Source organism: Astatotilapia calliptera, chromosome 4 (genome assembly GCF_900246225.1).
Source record: "Astatotilapia calliptera chromosome 4, fAstCal1.2, whole genome shotgun sequence".
In the NCBI taxonomy this organism is placed as follows: Eukaryota; Metazoa; Chordata; class Actinopteri; order Cichliformes; family Cichlidae; genus Astatotilapia; species Astatotilapia calliptera.
Window position 1 is genome coordinate 12748805 of NC_039305.1, and position 18927 is coordinate 12767731.

At 36.5% G+C, this 18927-nt stretch overlaps 1 long non-coding RNA gene and 2 pseudogenes across 3 annotated transcripts; 2 read left to right on the plus strand and 1 right to left on the minus strand.

Annotated features, from left to right (window-relative positions):
* The first annotated feature begins 2595 nt into the window (after nt 1–2595).
* LOC113020668 (immunoglobulin lambda-1 light chain-like) lies at nt 2596–6415 on the plus strand (annotated as a pseudogene).
* A 1273-nt stretch (nt 6416–7688) lies between these two features.
* Nucleotides 7689–18722, plus strand: LOC113020666 (immunoglobulin lambda-1 light chain-like; annotated as a pseudogene).
* LOC113020669 (uncharacterized) lies at nt 15031–17877 on the minus strand. Of its 3 annotated transcripts, none has more exons than XR_003272213.1 (4): nt 17846–17877; nt 17083–17148; nt 16032–16732; nt 15031–15738 (listed from the first exon to the last, which is right to left on the minus strand). It is a non-coding gene; the product is annotated as an uncharacterized LOC113020669 (long non-coding RNA). The 3 variants fall into 3 exon arrangements; XR_003272214.1 differs by lacking the exon at nt 17846–17877 and having other exon boundaries at nt 16032–16124; nt 16577–16732; nt 17083–17325; XR_003272212.1 differs by lacking the exon at nt 17846–17877 and having other exon boundaries at nt 17083–17325.
* Nucleotides 18723–18927: the final 205 nt, after the last annotated feature.

Genomic DNA, 18927 nt, shown 5'->3' on the forward strand with positions numbered 1-18927 from the left:
TAAAAGCATCGATTTAAAAATGTGTTTTCTTGTGAATAAATGGGATTGTGCCACTGTTTTGCACTAACATAAATTTAAGTTGATTGAAATGAACTGTTACATTTTAGAGAGGGGCACACTGAGGAAAACAACACTCATAAGCACAAAATTTTCAATTTTCTTGCTCCCATAGTTAAAACACAAGTATATTCTGACATACAGACTAAGTAATATTTGACCACTAGAGAGCATCATTTAATATTTCTTCATAAGAGTAAGAGAGAAGGCAAGTGTTACTGGTTTAAAATGTTGGTTGTAGATTTGCAAATGTATCTTCACTCTCGGTTAGTGAAGCATCACCTCTCTGTGCTTCTGTTTCTTCGTTTCCAGGATGCACCTGCAGGTCTTAGTAACTCAAGTAAATGGCAAATAGGCTCCCTGTAAAATAAAATGGACCTGCTGTTTTTAATGGAAATGTTTCAGTTCATATCATTTGATCATTCAGAGACAGCTGAGCACTGTACGATGTTTGCCTAAACCTAACTTAGTGTTAAAGAACATTAATGAAGTCCAGTTATGAAACTAAACCTTTCTGCATCTTTCTGCTGTCATTTATTGTTTTCCATTGAACATTAAAACCATTACATATAACCAGTCGGTAATATCTAACAAGAACAGAAGTTGAATGAAAAACACAAAACACTGTGCAGAAGACCCAGGACCATGACACATGAAGGCAATCCATTCCTTCCACTTTTGTGAAAAGGCGTCTCCTTTGGACCTTTGCAAGAAACCCATCCTCTCATAAAGATATCCTTTATATACACATTCTTTGAGCTATTTGTTTTGTAACCAACAATGAGCTTATTTTTTTTTACCACAACATCCTCTTTAATTACTCCAAGATACAGCATCATGGGATCTACAGGGATTTTGCCACCTATTTCCTTTCTTAGAGTTAAACATGTATCGTCCCAAAATATTTGGACTTTCATGTCCAAAGATTTTGTGAGTGGGTGTCATTCATGTGACCACATTGCCTCCTGCTGCTGTGACTCACATTGCTTTTAAGGTGAATGTAAGGAGTAATATTTTAAATTCAATACGGTACTTTATGGGCAGCCAATGCAAGCTAGCTAGAACAGGAGTAATAGGGAAAAATTTCCTGGTACCAGTCAAGAGGCGGGCTGCTTCATTTTGGTCTGTTTGTAGTCTAAGAAGAAGAGAAGAGGGAAGACCGTAGTACAAGGAATTACAATAATCCAACCTGGAGGTCACAAACGTTATCTTAGTGAACTTCTCAAATCACATACTCCTGCTAGAACACTTAGATCCGCCACTCAACTACTTCTGACCCAACCCAGATCTCGGCTGAAGTCCCTGGGTGACCGTGCGTTTGCTCTGGCTGCCCCGGTACTGTGGAATACCCTTCCTCTCGACCTCCACGCATCTGATTCCATTGCACTGTTCAAATCACGACTAAAAACCCACTTATTCAATCTTGCCTTTCCCTCTAGTTAATATTTCTTTTATGATTTTATATTATGCACTTTTATGCTCATTTAACTTCTTGTTTGCTCTGTACCTGTTGCTTTCCTATGTATCAGTGACAGCTACCTGTTTGCATACCTAGTATTTGCTTTGGTCCTATTTCTATTATCTTCCTTCTATTCTCTATGCTACTTGTTAAGCACCTTGGCATACCCTTGGTTTTTAAGTGTGCTTTATAAATAAAGTTTATTATTATTAATACAAAGCTTTCACCATCCCTGAAAACCAAGTTATCAAAATATTCAGTTTGAAGTAATTTGATTGAAAACATTAATCCAGGAAAGTATTCAGGAAAGTAATCACTCTAGAGTTGTGACTGACAAAAGAGCTCGTTTAAAGAGCTTTGATGAGATTTGACCCAATGCGAGAAAAAAACTGAAATAAACACTGAATTACTTTTTTGTGACTAATTTTAACATTTATCACTGAACATATAAATAAGCAAGGAATTTCAATATGTGCACATTCATCTACAATAACACAAATGATTATACACAAAATGCTAACAAACACACAAATGTGTATGCTGCTGTATGTGATTTGCTTTAATTACATAAATTTGATGTATACTAGTCTATAGTGTTAAAACTGTTACATTCCAGCTGCAGTACATGTGGCAATAATCAGACTAAAAGGATAGTGTTTGTTACACAATGAGGTTGTGTAAAATAGATACATGTAAATGAAGAACTGTCAACTGTCAAGAAAACATATTTATATATAAACTGAAAATGCACTTAAATTTTAGTTGAAAATCGATCATAAACACCTGTGGGTAGAAAGAAAATGGAACGTGTGGGCATAAGGACATCAGTTATAAATATTTGTTTCTTTTACATTAACTGTTCGAGAACATTATTTTACGACAGACATGAGCATGAATGATGAATATGAATCCAAAACATTGTGAAACAATGTGAACAACAATGACAAACTCCTCATAAATCATTTGATCTATGAATGAAAGTAATTTTGTTGAACCACCTCCTCCTTTGGTTTCCTCTGTCTTTATAAGCTCCAGTATCTCTTCTCACAATCTCACTCACATCTCAGCTGAACAGTAAAGATCATTTACACCTCACACTGACAACATGCTGTGGACCCTCTGCACTCTCATCACTGCTCTAACATGTAAGATCTTCTTCTCATTCCTATTTTTTATTCCATATTTAGAGCTAAAATTTATCTTCAGTTTTTTCTGTGTTTCCTGGCAGATGTTGATGCAGTGATCGTGTTGACCCAAACACCTGCTGTCCACACAGTTTCTCCAGGTCAAGAAGTTGTTCTCAACTGCAACATAGAGAGATATGATGCAAATTATGTTAACTGGTATAAACAAGTTCCTGGAACGGTCCCTCAGTATGTTCTAAGATTTCATCATTCTGACAGCTCACCCGACTTTGGAACAGGATTCTCCTCAGACAGGTTCAACTCTAAATCCTCATCAAACATTGATTACCAGTTCATTATCAAGCGAGCAGAGTCAGGAGACTCTGCAGTGTATTACTGTCAGACATGGGATGACTCTGCCAGTGCAGCTGTACCACAGTGATTTAGACAGTGACAAAAACCTCCTCATTAGTACTTCTGCTTTTTGAGAAACTTTTACATGCAGAAAAAAGACCCATCAAGAAAACTCAGTCAAACTCACCACCTTCACATAACATGTTGATAAACACTCAATTTTTCCATTTTTAATGCTTTTTAATCTTTGTTATTAAAAGCATAAAGAACAAAGCACTGAAATATGTACATCTCATTTACTCACATCAGCCCAAATGATCATTTAAACCAAACTATCCAACATACAGTATTATATGTTGCTGTTTTTAATAAATTTTATAGACACTACTCACATGTCTAACTGTTACATTCCAACTGCAGTTTAACTTATTGTTTAAAACAAAGTGTTGTTAACATGCAGTTAAACAAAAATACAAAGCTATACTGAAGATAGTTTAGAACATCTAGGACATCTTCATTTACATTTAGTTTGTATTGATCACAAACATATTTATAAGGCAGAAGGAAAATGTAGAAAGGTGAGGTTAAGGACACTAGTAAATGTTTGATACTTTTACAACCACTTTTCAAGAACATTATTTTTGTCAGACATGGTGATTAAACATGACTTTGGTAATTCTGATGGTGTCATTTGTTGTAGTTATTGTATTATTATTGTATATATTTGAGCTAGTCAGTCTGAGCTAGATCAAATGATGAAGCTCAAACTGACTGACATAATACTCATGGGAAGGAAATAAACAGTATCTACTCAGTGTCTATTCTTCTTCCTGGAATTCTGTCAAGAATACTTGAATGTCACATTTAGTTAAGCAGGACGCAGAGCTGTGCAGTCAAAAGGGGTTTTATTTACAACACCAGGTGAGTTATTTACATATATACGGGAATAATGCAAAGAAGGTTCCAGGGATTCGAAGAGAAGGTCAGGGAAAACTCACTCACGCTACTCTTTGTTTCAGTCCATAACAGGAAACACACTCAGTCCAATTCCACACTGTGACTCACTCTCACTCATGCTTATTCATGTCAGGTCCAAGGGAAACAAGCAAGGATCCAGGAAGATCTATACAAGGAGACGGAGACAGACGTTAGAAGAAATACCAGGGAACACAGGGAAGTACACTAGAGAGAGCCGGGCCTACACTAAAGGAGGTACAACGAGGAACTTAGGAGGAATGGCACTCCAACAAGGCCTTCAGTACTGCCGGGATCGATTAGCAGTGACGAGCAACAGGTGAGTAGCACGTGGGTGAAGAAGCCAAGAGGACACAGGAAACCAGACGACGACCTGGCAGAAAAGGTGAGGACAGCACCTTGGAGCAGCAAATGGAGCACCATGAAACTTTAATGAATTTTATGTATTTTCACTTAAATAATTAGTACAAGTGCCCATAAACTACCAAATGATGATCTGTAAATGTTCTTGAAAGTGACTGTTTACACTACACAGTTATGTCATAAATACATTTCTTGTATTTTCCTGCTCTATTAGCTGGTCCAAAGGCTATGTGCAAATAGAAATTATAAAAGATAAAACTTTTATTTGCAAAAGCAAACAGATAGCAATAGTATGTTCCCCTAACATCACATGCTTTGTTATTGATGACTAATGAATAAAAAGAACAACAAAGAATACAATACTAATTTAGAATTATTTTACAACAAACGAATGCCAACAAATTGAATAACAAAAGCACAATAAACATTCAACTTATTTGAAATGAATAAGACTTTGACATAAATACCAATTTTTGGTTCACAAATACACAAACACACACACAAATATATATGACCTGAGGACTATTACTCTCAGTGGTGGTCGTTGTTACAAACAAATTCAGTATTCATCAGTGTGTAATTAAAAACACATTTATAAGGCAGAAAGAAAGGCTGTCACCAAAATCTTCTTGAGAGGCAGCTCTGATTAATGCTGGCCAATAACGAGGACTTCATGAAATCTTGCACAAAACAAGTGACATGAAGGAATAAGAGAGACAGAGAGAGACGGTATTTAAAACACTTTAACATTGTTTAAAATGAACAGATTGATGAAGAGAATGAGATGTTGACAGTACAAGTTGGTCTCTACAGGATGTTTCAGTTCCTCTCCCCTCATCAGTTACAGTCAGGAGGTTTTTGTACAGCCATGTATACAAACTGAATCACTGTGGTATTCGGACAAGGCACCAAGCTGATTGTGACAAGTAAGTGCTGTTTAACGGATCATAAAACAAGAGAGATTTTGCAAAAATCTGCTGATGACTAAGTCAAAATGTTTCTTGTTCAACATCATCTTTTGTGATTTTGTGCAATCAAAAAACTGAAAAGGTGTCAAACCAAATTTGTATATTTTTATATAAATGTTCACTGAGAATGATGTGAAATATGATATTGTTCGTTCTTATTATTCTCATAATGTTTTAATTTATATTTGGGTTGGCATTTCAAAAACATAGGCCTGTTTTCTCTTTCTTCAATAGCAGTTAACAGTGTTACTAAAGTTGAAAATTAATTTTAAATGATTAGAACCTGGCCGTACCATTTTTTTTAAAGAAAGAAAAATGCTCACATGTTATGCAGAAACCAGAATTAAATTCATGACATGACATCTTACATGAAAAGTTAAAGAGTAGCTAATCATATTTTATTTTGGGAAAACTTAAAAAGAAATTCAATTGCTATGTTGGGTTATGTCTGTATATTTTTGCAAATAACAGTATAGTAGTATTGTTTTCTTCTAATATTATGTTAATTCCATATTGACTCTTATTGATGTCTTGATTTTTTTTGTTTTCATTATTTCATTTCATTTCCTTTGATTTTTCCTGAACATCCTTCATGTATTTTCAGGCTCCAGCCTCCCTCCTCCTGTCCTGACAGTCTTCCCTCCGTCCAGTGCTGAGCTCCAGTCCGACACAGCTTCTCTGGTCTGTCTGTCCAGTCAGTCTGTGCCTTTTGCAGATGTGAGCTGGTTGGCTGCTGGGAGTCCAGTGAGCAGTGGGATCTCTACCAGCACTGCTGTTCAGAGACCAGACCAGACTTACCAAATCAGCAGCTCTCTGACCATCCAGACATCAGACTGGAACATGGATAAGATTTATACATGTAAAGTGTCTTTGGGCTCGCAGACTTCAGAGAAAACCATCAAGAAGTCAGAATGTCCCACTGAATAGTCGAGGACCAGAATGTGCATTTAAAATTGGCTTGTCTACTGCTGTTTGCTAAAATATATTCATGTTGGAAATCTGAATAAGGCATAAGATTTACACCATGAGTATATTTTCTTGTCATTACTGCATAGTTTTAGGAATTCGTGTTTTGCTGTCTTTTTCCTTATTTTAATAAAATGCAGTTTAAAATATTCATACATGAATTTTTTTTAAACCTTAATTAAAGTGTTGTTCATTTAAACTGTACTCATAATTCTTTCTTTCTTGCTTTTGTTGTTTTCATCTTATTTTTGCCAGAAAAGGCTTAAGTATGTGTTGTTTGTCACAGCGTAATGTACAATCGCTGCACACCAGTGAGCAGCGCTTCTTAAGTTTAGATAAACATACAAAAGGTCACAGTGACACTAAGATGACGTGTTGTTTCTACCCTGCATTAATTTGCATCCTCGGTCAGTGAACCATCACCTTTCTCTCTCTTCTCTTCTTTCCCCGGATGCACCTGCATGAGTTCATCTATTATTTATAGATATATGTAAATGAAGAACTGTCAGCTTTCTGTTTTAACTAGTCAGTTTTCACAGCCGTAGTCATCAAGTAATATTTTTATTTTTTCTCGTTTAATATAACACGGAGTAGAAGAGCTTCAGCTGAGCACACCATCTTTTTTTCAATCATGACCCAAGCATATCATATTATTATTTTAACATGCATTTAACATGCTCTAAATTACATTTAATAATAAGACAGAATTAAACAAAAATTAATCACCAATTTTTTTTTTTTTTTTTTTTTTTTTTTAAGTGACATCAGAAACAGCAGCATGTGACATCACGTGATGGCGGAGCTTCAGTTCATCCTTTGTCATCTTTTTTTTTTTTAATAGGACAGGGGGAAATCACCAATTTTAAAGTCTGACTAGAGATACTGTTAGTATTAGTGGTCACTCATATTTCCAGGAGGTGTTCATCAGGTTGCAGTAATATCTTTCACAGTCATAACCCTCCAACAGATTTTTCAGATTTTTCTCAAATAAAAAATGGCTTACTTGCTTTTTTTTAAGAACAAGGGGAAGCATATTAAAAGACCTGTACCACAGCGCTTTACTTTGTGTCAAAGACCTCTTTACTAAGCAGCCTTAGGTCCACTTGCTGACTTTGTATAAGTTTGCAGTGTGTACTGGATAAACTGGATAAACTGGATAGTGACATAAACTCCCGTTTTTGTAATTATTCAGTTTAATTTCTGCTGTTACTGATAAATAGACAGACACTTTACAATGATAAATATGCAAACAACAATGATAAATATTTCAATTAAACCTACAGTTTAATGTAATATTGAGGGGAAGGGAGACATCAGTAACACCCAAATTCTAAATAAAAAAATAAGTTAGCCTCCACTCAAGACAATATCAGAAAGTATGCAGTTTTACCCAAAGCTCCTCCTTCTGTCAGTCTCTCAATTTCAGGGACATATTTAATGGTTCACACCTCCTCTAATCATCCCACAGAGGCAGTGAAATGTCTTTCCAAGTTACAAGTCCATTCTCAGCACACGGTGACAACATGCTGGTGACTCTCTGTGCTCTCATCACTGCTCTGACATGTATAGATCCTCATTTATACTTCAAATTAGTTGTTATTTGTTGGATTGATATTTCAGTGGGTTTCTCTTCTTATCATTTTCAGGTGTGAGTGGTGTGACGGTGCTGACACAGAAACCTGTTTTATCAGTGAGCAAAGGAGAGGCAGTCACTATGGACTGTAACCTGGGGACTGTTACTAATAGTGAGGCGCGCTGGTATAAACAGATTCCAGGAGAAGTTCCTCAGTATGTTCTAAGGATGTATCATGGCTGGAGTTCTCCAGACTATGGCTCTGGGTTCTCCTCTCCAAAATTCACATCCACTCATCAGTCAACATCAGATTATCGTTTGATCATCAAGAATGTGGAGGAGGGAGACTCTGCAGTCTATCACTGTCAGACATGGGACAACTCTGTTGATGAGTTCGTATCACAGTGATTTACACTGTGACAAAAACGTTCTCACTGATACTTCTGCTTTTGGGGACTCTTTCACACACTGTACACTCACAACTCTTTTACACGCACGTTTTCGTCCTTAATCAAGTTTTGAATAGACGATAATTTCAGTAAGCTTTATAGCGATAACTGTTGCATTCCATCTGCAGTAAAAGTAATAGTACTCAGTAAATCCTATTTACTCTTTCACCTTAGGGTATATTTACTTTTCATAGAGCTACATGCATGCAAATACTCATGCTGACGACATCAACAAACTTCTAAATATCATATCATGAACATCACTGCCATGAAATCCAGGATTTCAGTTTGTGCCTACTATTTTTCACAGTACACTTTGAAAGCACTCAGAATAAAGGAAAAAAACATTTTTTTATAAAAATTCCTGCAGCAGTTACTTAGTTTATTAACGTGCCATTCAGTAATCTTACCATCTTTGCCACTGGATTTTGCTCAGACAGATTCAGAGCTTTAAATCCTAGAACAGCTAATACTATTTCATTACTGACGGTACAGAACTGTCGACTCTTTGTACTACACCTATTCTAGTGAAGTTGTATCACAGTGATTCAGACTGACAAAAATCTGAATGAGATACACTGCAGTGCTTATGTATTCCTAGTATTAATCAGGCAAAACCATAAAATCTTCAGGAAAGCAACTAATGACACAAAGGAGAAACTGAATGTCTAAAGAGACAGAAATTGTTTGAAACACGTAAGCAGTGTTTTGAAATATCAATTAAGGGAATGAGATGTTGGCAGTGAAAGTCGGCCTGAAGAGGATGTTGCAATTCCTCATGCCTTATTGGTGCCGTTTTGTAAAGCCATGTATACAAACTGAGTCACTGTGGTATTTGGTACCAAGCTGACTGTAAGAAGTACTTTTAACTGAAAAAGACAGACTTACTGATGATTCATGTTTTCATATGTTTATATGTTTTGTTGTTGTTATTTTATATTCATTTTTATTTATTGATTTAATTTCATTTTTTATTATTATTTATTTATTTATTTTGTGGCGGGGGGGGGGGGGGGGGGGTCACTTGTATTTATACCCTCTGTTATTTATGTGTAACAAGGAGAAATGAAACAGGGGGGAAGTTTTGAACATATGAAGAAAATGAGGTGCAAAAAATGCATGGAAAGTCATATCTATGAGCAGTGTTGGGAAGGTTACTTTTAAAATGTATTCCATTACAGAATACAGAATACATGCCCCAAAATGTATTTTGTAACGTATTCCGTTACGTTACTCAATGACAGTAACGTATTCTGAATACTTTGGATTACTTAATATATTATCATGCTTTTTACAACAACGTGAATGTACTATTGCTGTGTGATTTATTACTATTACTGAAGGTCCGCGACTCCAAACTGTCCCTCCGAAGGGACCTCTGACTAATACGGCGGGGTCCCTGTCGGCTCGTAGCTAAAAAATAGCTTTACTTTGTTGTGTGGGTCAATTTTTCTTGCGAGAGACAGAGAGAGGCGTTGAAAGACTGCTCCAATGGAACTTATTGTTTCGGAGGAAAACACGAACACGGTGTACAGTCGAGTCTTAATAGCTTACTTACAAATGGGTTCGTCAGGCACTCTTCTTGGCTGAAGTGGTTATTATTATATTTACATGCTTCCAGCTCCCGTTTTTCCTCGATGACAACTCGTACCTTTCCACTCCCATTTTTCTCCCTCCTCGAGCTCACAGACCCATAACGTGTATGGCAGTCCATTCTCCCTGCAGCACGGACTACACTGCCCATGATTCTACATTCTTTAGAGCTATGCTTGTAGCATTCTGCCTGTTAGCTTAGCACAAAAACAACGAAAAGGCGCTCTCTCACCCAGGAAACACACAGTCGCAGAGAGAGAGAGAGAGAGAGAGAGTCGACCTGTAACCATGGCAACCGTAACGCTGCCGCCTGGAACAACAGAGCGTAGCTGTCAAACAAAACCCAAACAGTCCTGACCCGTGACAAAATGAAACAGGAAAGTACCGCAGTGTAATCCGTTTATTTCAACAAAGTAACTACAGATACCTAGGTATTTTTTAACCTAGGTATCTGTACTTCTACTTAAGTAAGGAAAGTGTGTACTTTTGCCACCTCTGTCTGTCCCCGTTGAGACTATCTCTTTACTTTGTTTCATATTCCAAATGTACAGGGAACAGCCTATAAAAAAATGGCACACCAAAAATACCTGAAGTCAGCAGGTACAAATGTTTCAAAGAAAACAGTAAGCAATGCATTCAATATCCATGCCATGAGAGAGATGACAGGAATTCTGTTTGCTGGTATAAACAAGTTCCTGGACGGTTTCCTCAGATTTCTCCATTCTGACAGCTCACCCAGCTTTGAAAAAAGGTTCCTCAGAGACAGTGTCACGGACCCAGTTCCAGGGATTCGGGGTCCGTGAGCAGTGTGGACTAGTTATTATTATTATTATCATTATTATTGTGGTTATTGTTACTATGGTTGTGTCTGCTGTCCTGTTTTTCCATGTTGATGTACTGTCAGGTGTTATGGGTGTGTGCATGTGTGTGAGGGTGCGGTCGTGGGAGGCACTTTTAGGCCTGGTGGGTGTGGCCCTGCCAGCTGACCGGTCCCACCCAGGAATCCACACACACCTGGCGCCGATCAAGCCTCGTCAGAGGAGCTTCAAAACAGTGTGGCTGAGAGCTCCTCTGACGCTGGATCGTTGAGTGACTTCCCGTCAGTCTTAAGTCTATGTGCAAGGTTAGTGCAGGCCTGCCATTAGGTTTTTGTACTCACGGCTACCTTTTGTATGCATGTTTCCCCAGGAGGCATTGCGGCAACCAGGAGGCAGCACACAGACAGTACACGGAGAACGGAGACAGAGCACGGAGCACGGGTTAAAGGAGAAGACACGGAACGGGAGTTGGGATCGCACGGGGGATTTATTGTTGTTTGGATTTTCACCCCTGTAAATAAACGCACTGCCTTCAGCGTCAAGTCCTGCATTTTGGGTCCTCATTTCTCACATCCCCACGGTCTGCCAGCCAGACCGTGACAGACAGATTCAACTCTACATCCTCATCAAACATTAATTACCACTTAACTATCAAGCAGGCAGAAAAAGAAGACAATGTACACAATGTACAATGATTTACATTGTGGCTGTTTTCTTAAGGCTCATTCACTCAATAGTCCAAAGGAGAAAACTCATTTTAACATACAACCTTCAGATTAGAACAGGGCGATATGACCAAAAATATTTATCACGATATAGATCTGAAAATTTGCGATAATGATATAACTGACGATATAATTGACACTAGACAAAATACTTTACAACTCCACAATTTTATTAGTGCAAAAAAAACCCATCAATGTATTTTCACTTAAAAAAGCAGCTGTTTTTTGCATTAAAGTTATACAAAATTGTAACAGTGCAAATGCAAATTCCTTGCTGACAGTTTAACCAAAAGGCATTTCCAGTGGAAATTGGCCGACATATCCTCGGCATAACCATGTATAATATCCACAAAACTTAAAAAAAGTTAAACTTGTAATATTATGTTGAAGCACCGTACGTATCACTCCGCGAGGCTCCTGCCTACGATTGCCGTAATGCTCTGACAATCCATCAAGCAGTGCGGCTTCGTAGCTTAGCAAAGTCATCCTGAAACATTTGACAGATTTTCGAGCGCCGTGTACCACATAAAATTGTTTCGAGGTCAGTAAACACAACTAGAATTCAAACATAAGGCACACGGGATTATAAGGGGCACTGTCGATTTTCAGAAAAATCAAAGGATTGATTTTAAGTGTGCCGTATTTTCCAAAAGACACGGTAATAACGACGGCCCGCTAGCATGCACTACCAAAAATAGTGGTTTGTTGTGTTTCTGACGGACGAAAGCTAAACCAGTTCCACACCACTGAAGTTGCATTTTTACAAACCAGTTCTGGTTCATCCGTTTCATTTAACGATCCACTTTCGCCCTTCTCATTCACCGTCACTGTCGTCCCTTTTTCGCCATGTGCGTATGAAAACAAAGGCACTGCGCATGCGCGTTTTACCCATATTCTATTGCGATATTTCATTTTCTTGTCGTTGCCCAACATTATACCGGTATTACCGTGAACAGTATATGGCCCAGCCCTACTTCAGATAATGTCATATTGAACATCGGATTGTTCTTTTTGTTTTGTTTTTTGTTTTTTTTATCCCTTTTAACCTTTAACCTGTCTTTTATCAATCATGCAGAGACAGGGGACTCTGCAGTGAGTTCCTGTCAGACATGGGAAGACTCCCAAAAATGCTCCGTCATAGTGAACCAGACTAAACAAAATCTCATTGAGAGACAATGAATCTCTGGTTAATTCAGATGAATAATGAGTACTTAATTAAGTCTTACACAAAACAAGTGACAAGAAGAAAAAAACACGACTACACACAGAGACACAGTTATAAAGTACAAACAGATGAAAGGAATGAGATTTTGACAGTGAAAGTTAGTCTCTACAGGATGTTTCAGTTCCTCTCCCCTCATCAGTGACAGTCAGGAGGTTTTTGTACAGCCATGTATACAAACTGAATCACTGTGGTATTCGGACAAGGCACCAAGCTGATTGTGACAGGTAAGTGCTTTTTAACTGATCATAAAACAACAGAGATTTTGCAAAAATCTACTGATGACTACTTAATTCAATATGTTTCTTGTTCAGCATCATTTTTACGATTTTGTACAACATGAAATAGTTTGAGGTTGTTGTATGTGCAGGAGACATGAATTCTTTATATTAAAAAAAATTGAAAAGGTGTCAAACCAAATTTGTATATTTTTATATAAATGTTGTTCACTAAACATTATGTGAAATAGGATATCATCTGTTCTTATTATTCTCATAGTGTTTTTATTTAATATTTGGGTTGGCATTTCAAAAACATATATAAGATTGTTTTCTTTTTCTTCAGTAGTAGTTAACAGTGTTACTGAAGTTAAAAATTAATTTTAAGTGATTAGAACCTGGCTGTACAGTTTTTTTTTTAATGAAAGAAAATTCCTCACAGTAACTGACATGTTATGCAGAAACCTCCAGAATTAAATCAAAGACATCTTACATGAAAAGTTAAAGAGTAACTAGTCATATTTTATTTTAGGAAAACTTAAAAAGAAAATCAATTGCTATGTTGGGTTGTCTGTATATTTTTCCAAATCACATTCGTATTGCTTTCTTCTAATTTCATAACAAATATTATGTTTATTCCATATTGACTCTTATTGATGTCTTGATTTCTTCTGTTTTCATTATTTCATTTCCTTTGATTTTTCAATTTCCTGAACATCTTTCATGCACTCAAAAAAATGAAACGTTGACTTTAATTAAAATTATTTTGTCAACAGGTTCCACGAAATTGAATTATGTTAGTTTAAAGCAAAAATCTTTAGTTCATCTAATTTAAAAAAACTACTTAAGATTAACAAGACATATTTAAGACTAACTAAATCAAGTTATGTTGTATGAACAAAGATGATATATTTTCAGGTTAGATAGTTTAGATTAGTTACTTCAACACATTTCTTATTTGTGGCAGTAAAATGTTAAATTTAAGTTAGATTAATTCAAATATTATATTTTCAGCCACCTTGTGCTTTATTAATTAGTTTTACATAAATTTATTTTGTCAACAGGTTCCACACAAATGAATTAAGTACATCCAACTTATTTTTTAAAATTTCTTTTATTGCCAACACATTCAGTGAGCATTTGTGTAAACCCAGTCCAAAATAAAACACAACAGCTCATTAGGGTTAGTAATTAACAGTATGTAGACAGATGCAACATCAAGACTTTAAATTAAATGTCTGTATCTACCAGAAATAGAAGAGAAAAAAAAAACGCATTGAAGATCACATAACACATTGATAAGATGACACTTGAGTTATGCACATGTGATGCTAGTAAGGTCTGTGAGTGTTTTTTTCTTTTAGTGTCTAAAATGGATAGCAAAGTTGCTATTTGCAATGATTGCTTAGGGTCAGTCCAGTAACACAATGCCAATGAAGTGCTTTCCTTTAACAATGCAAAGTGAAGTGTCCACCTCAACAGCCACAATTTAAAAAAAATTTATGCAACAACAACAACAACAACAACAACAACAACAATAATAAATAGTCCACTGATATTAGCAATCAAAGAAAATTACATCACCATCCCAAATAAAACTTTAACAAAACATGCCAACATTATGGTCTAACAATAAAACAGCTTGTCAGCGTTCAGTTTTTTTGCAACAGCACAGCAGTAACCATTTAACACTTGCCACTGTCAACATTTATTTTACCAGTGTTTGGGCAAAAAACTTCAGATGTAAACATTTTAACATGGAAACAATTGTTCGTCTTTAAAAGTCCACAAAATATACATTCATCCTGCATTCCCAACTTGGATGATCTGATAGCCTCGTGTTGGTGTTGTTCCCAGACCATCATGAAAATGTTGTCACATTGTTGTGACGTTATTCTTTTGCGCGCCAAGCCATTCGTGCATTTATGAAATTCCAATGTTGCAAGGACAATATCAATTCTGCTTACTGTTTATTAAAGGGTTACGGTTAGGGTTAGGGTCAGTTGATCGGCGGACAGAGGCGGTTTCACGCAGCTTAAGTACAGTTTTTTGTTTTACGCCGGTTTTTCCCGAAGTCGCAAAAGTATGACGTCACAACATTCTGATTGGTCACTTGCAATGTTGATCCTGGAACAACATTTAGTATGATGATCTGGGAACAACACCAACACGAGGATATCAGATCAACCTCCTAACTTACCCTTATTTTTAGTATGTATTGCAATTACCTTTACAATGCACACAATGTAACACAAACTGAATATGAACATATTTCCACCTCATAACAATATGCCTTGAACGCTAATATACACACCACCCTTCAACATTTCTGGTGCAGTATCATCTCTCAATTAAATCCTTTAAATCTCAATACTTTTGATTGTCTCTTACTAGCCCCCCACAACAGTAAAATCTCTCAAATTGTAGTAGTTTACAAACTTTTCAAAATGTTCTAAATTTCTCTTAAATGTAATTTTCCCGTTATCTGTCATTTACAAATTACCATTTTATTCCCATTCAGCCTCCGAAAAACTTCTGTCCATCTGACAGAACATTCATCATCCAAATTAAAGGTTGGCTTATTCATTCAGTGTATTCTTGAGCAACTGTACCTTGGTCAAGAGTATGCTGACATACAGATGAAGGAAGAGCTTCTGAAGTACTTCAAAGAAAGCTTTCAGTCTTGAGGTTAACTGAGATTCAGTGCATATATCCCACCCATTAAGAGTGCACATGCAGAGGCCAGGTCTTCCAGGTCATGCAGGACACACTAGATGGTTATACCCACATCGGCTGGAGGAGTGCTGGCATCAGCTCTTTCGATGGTAAAGATAGCAAGGGTAATTTGTTCCAGCTCCCTCTGAACAGCTGTAGCTTAGACACAAAAACATAGAAAAATGGCATCCAGTTTTAAAAAAAAGAAAGAAAAAGGGCCAAAGCTACCCTTTAATGACGTAAATACAATATTAGGAACATGCACCCCAGTGTGCCACTATTTCAGACTACAGATTCAACGATAAATATAAATAGTTTGGGTATACAAGAAGATTTCCCAAAACATTTAAACAGGTTCCATGCAAATTACAACAACAACAACAACATGCAACAACATTAGTTATTCAAAATTTGGTTTAATACAGATAAAAAACTAAACTAAAATTACCAACCAATTATTCTTTGAAGAGGATGCTTGGGTCTTCATTCAGGTAAAAAGGTAGTGCCCTGAGGACACACTCCCTCCCCTTTTCAATACTTTCCTTCTGTAGAGAGTGGCAGAGATACAGGAAGAGAAAACAGATATACTTTAGGATGACAGAAACTCACATTATACGCAAAATGAATGACATATCCACTGCACAGATAGACATGTACACAAGACCAACTAATCATCACATGGACATGAATAGTTAACCTGTTGGGCAGGGTTTCCACCACATTATATATGTCCATAATGGAGGTAAAGACAAACTAATACATCATCTTTTTTGCATTCAAAACATAACATAAAAACATTCACTTCTGGTTTAACCTAAATCAAGGGATCAGATTTTACATATGTTTAGGTAATTTAAATTTTCCAACGTTTTGAGTACCAAACTTTGTCTTGCTTAATATAAATGTAAGTGCACTGTGCAGCTACCATACACTAGCTGTTTAAATTTGAAAATGATCTTATTAGCCATAATATTTTGCTACCAACAGAATAACGCACCTGTGTGGCTGGGGCCAAAGTTTGTCTAATTTTCTTCCCTGCAACGCCTCCTTTTTTCTTGAAGACTTTTATGAGCTGGTCAGTGTATTGGTCAAGTTGTGTAAAAAGCCTTGGAACATGTGCAGCAGTAGTAATCCTCACATATTCTGCTTCCACCTGAAAATATGTCAACAAACACAACATACTGTACTGTAAATATACATACTACATGTACACATATACAAACTAAAACTAATGTAGTAAGACCTCATTAAAGCTATAATTTTAACACAAACATTTACACAAAATGCTAATGGAGCCATTACAGCTTTTATTGTTATTTATCAAGTTCCAAAAAATATTGATCACAGCTGATCTGAAAAGAATTTCATGCCTCAGGCCCTTGAACTGCAACCTTTACCATGGTTCAGATGTGGAGAAGAAATAACAGGGGCATGGGATGGGTCACAAAAGAAAACTTAACTTATAAAACAGTTTTGTTTTTAAAAGTATAACAGTTCACATACCACATACAAGCTCAGCAATACCACATACACCACATCAGTATAGGAGGGAGCAGGTAAAGGCAGGATCTGAGATTTATAAAGTAAAACAAGAAATTCATTACTTAATTTCAAGAAGCAAATTATTGTTTGAATTACAACTAAATAAAATACTACTCAGAAGAAAAGCAAGAGATTGACACTGCCATGTGCTAACTTTCTATAGAAGCAATTATCACCAGGTCTGTCGACCTCCATTGTCTGTCCACTCATGTCTTGAATAATTTTATTAAAAAAATTAAGTGTGTACTTTCACAAACTGTAATTTATAACTACATTGATATGTATAACTCCGCTAGGAAACATGCTGTATTTACAGACCATTTTTACATAATACAGATTACTGATAGAGCAGAACAATGGTGTCACAGTGGCTTTCGCCCTTGACTTTTTGGATTTTAAATGTCACTTTATGCTATCCTTGCTATCCTATTCGATATTTCCGACTCTCGGATTACAGAAAAGGAATCCCAAGAAAGCAAATGGAAAAATAACCCCTTGAAAGAATAACCCCATGAACCCCTGTAGCTAATCCCTTAATAAAACAAAAAACAATAAAAATGTTTCTTACACAGTCCACAAAATAAGCATGTCCAGGACCCAGTAAAACTAATGTAAAACAAGCGCACGCAAACGATATAACATGTCTTGTAAGACAAACGCAAAATATAACCATGCTGGACATATAGATACTACACAACATAGTCAAAGAAAAAAGTGGTCTTACCTCTCAAAGAAACAGTAGCTTGGAGCCAAAACAGCCTTTTTCAGTTAAATTTGAAGTCTTGCGCATGAGCAGGCACAAGCCGTGAAACCTTTTTGTTCTGCGCGGTTTCATTACAACTGTTTTTGCATTACTGCCACCTTGTGGATATACAAGGTATATCGATCCTAATTGACTTAACTTAAATGTTATGCGATCAAGTAACACATTAGTATTATGTACGTTGAATAATAGACACAATTACGTAGACTTGATTAGAAAAACATATGTTAACTTAACAAAAACATATATTTTAAGTAAAATGAAAATAAATAATTAATATACACTGAACAATCCACCTCATTCATTTTTTTGAGTGTGTATTTTCAGGCTCCAGCCTCTCTCCTCCTGCCCTGACAGTCTTCCCTCCGTCCAGTGCTGAGCTCCAGTCCGACACAGCTTCTCTGGTCTGTCTGTCCAGTCAGTCTGTGCCTTTTGCAGATGTGAGCTGGTTGGCTGCTGGGAGTCCAGTGAGCAGTGGGATCTCTACCAGCACTGCTGTTCAGAGATCAGACCAGACTTACCAAATCAGCAGCTCTCTGACCATCCAGACATCAGACTGGAACATGGATAAGGTTTATACATGTAAAGTGTCTTTGGGCTCACAGACTTCAGAGAAAACCATCAAGAAGTCAGAATGTCCCACTGAATAGTCGAGGACCAGAATGCATTTAAAATCTGCTTCTTTACTGCTTGTGCTGTTTGCTCATTACAGTCTTTACATGTTAGAAATCAGAATAAAGCAACAGGTTTAAGTCATGTATTCATTAGCTGGTTTTTGACAAGTATTTTCAGGAATTTGTGTTTTGCGTTAAATTAATAAAAGCATTGATTTAAAAAATGTGTTTTCTTGTGAGTAAATGGGAAAATGTATCACTGTATTATAAATAACATAAGTTTAAGGTTATTAAAATGAACTGTTAAATTTTGGAGAGGGGCACAGAGAGGAAAAAGAACACTCATAAGCACACCACTTTTTAAAACATCTTCTTCCCATAGTTAAAACATAAATATTTTCTGACATACATGCTATGTAATATTTGAAC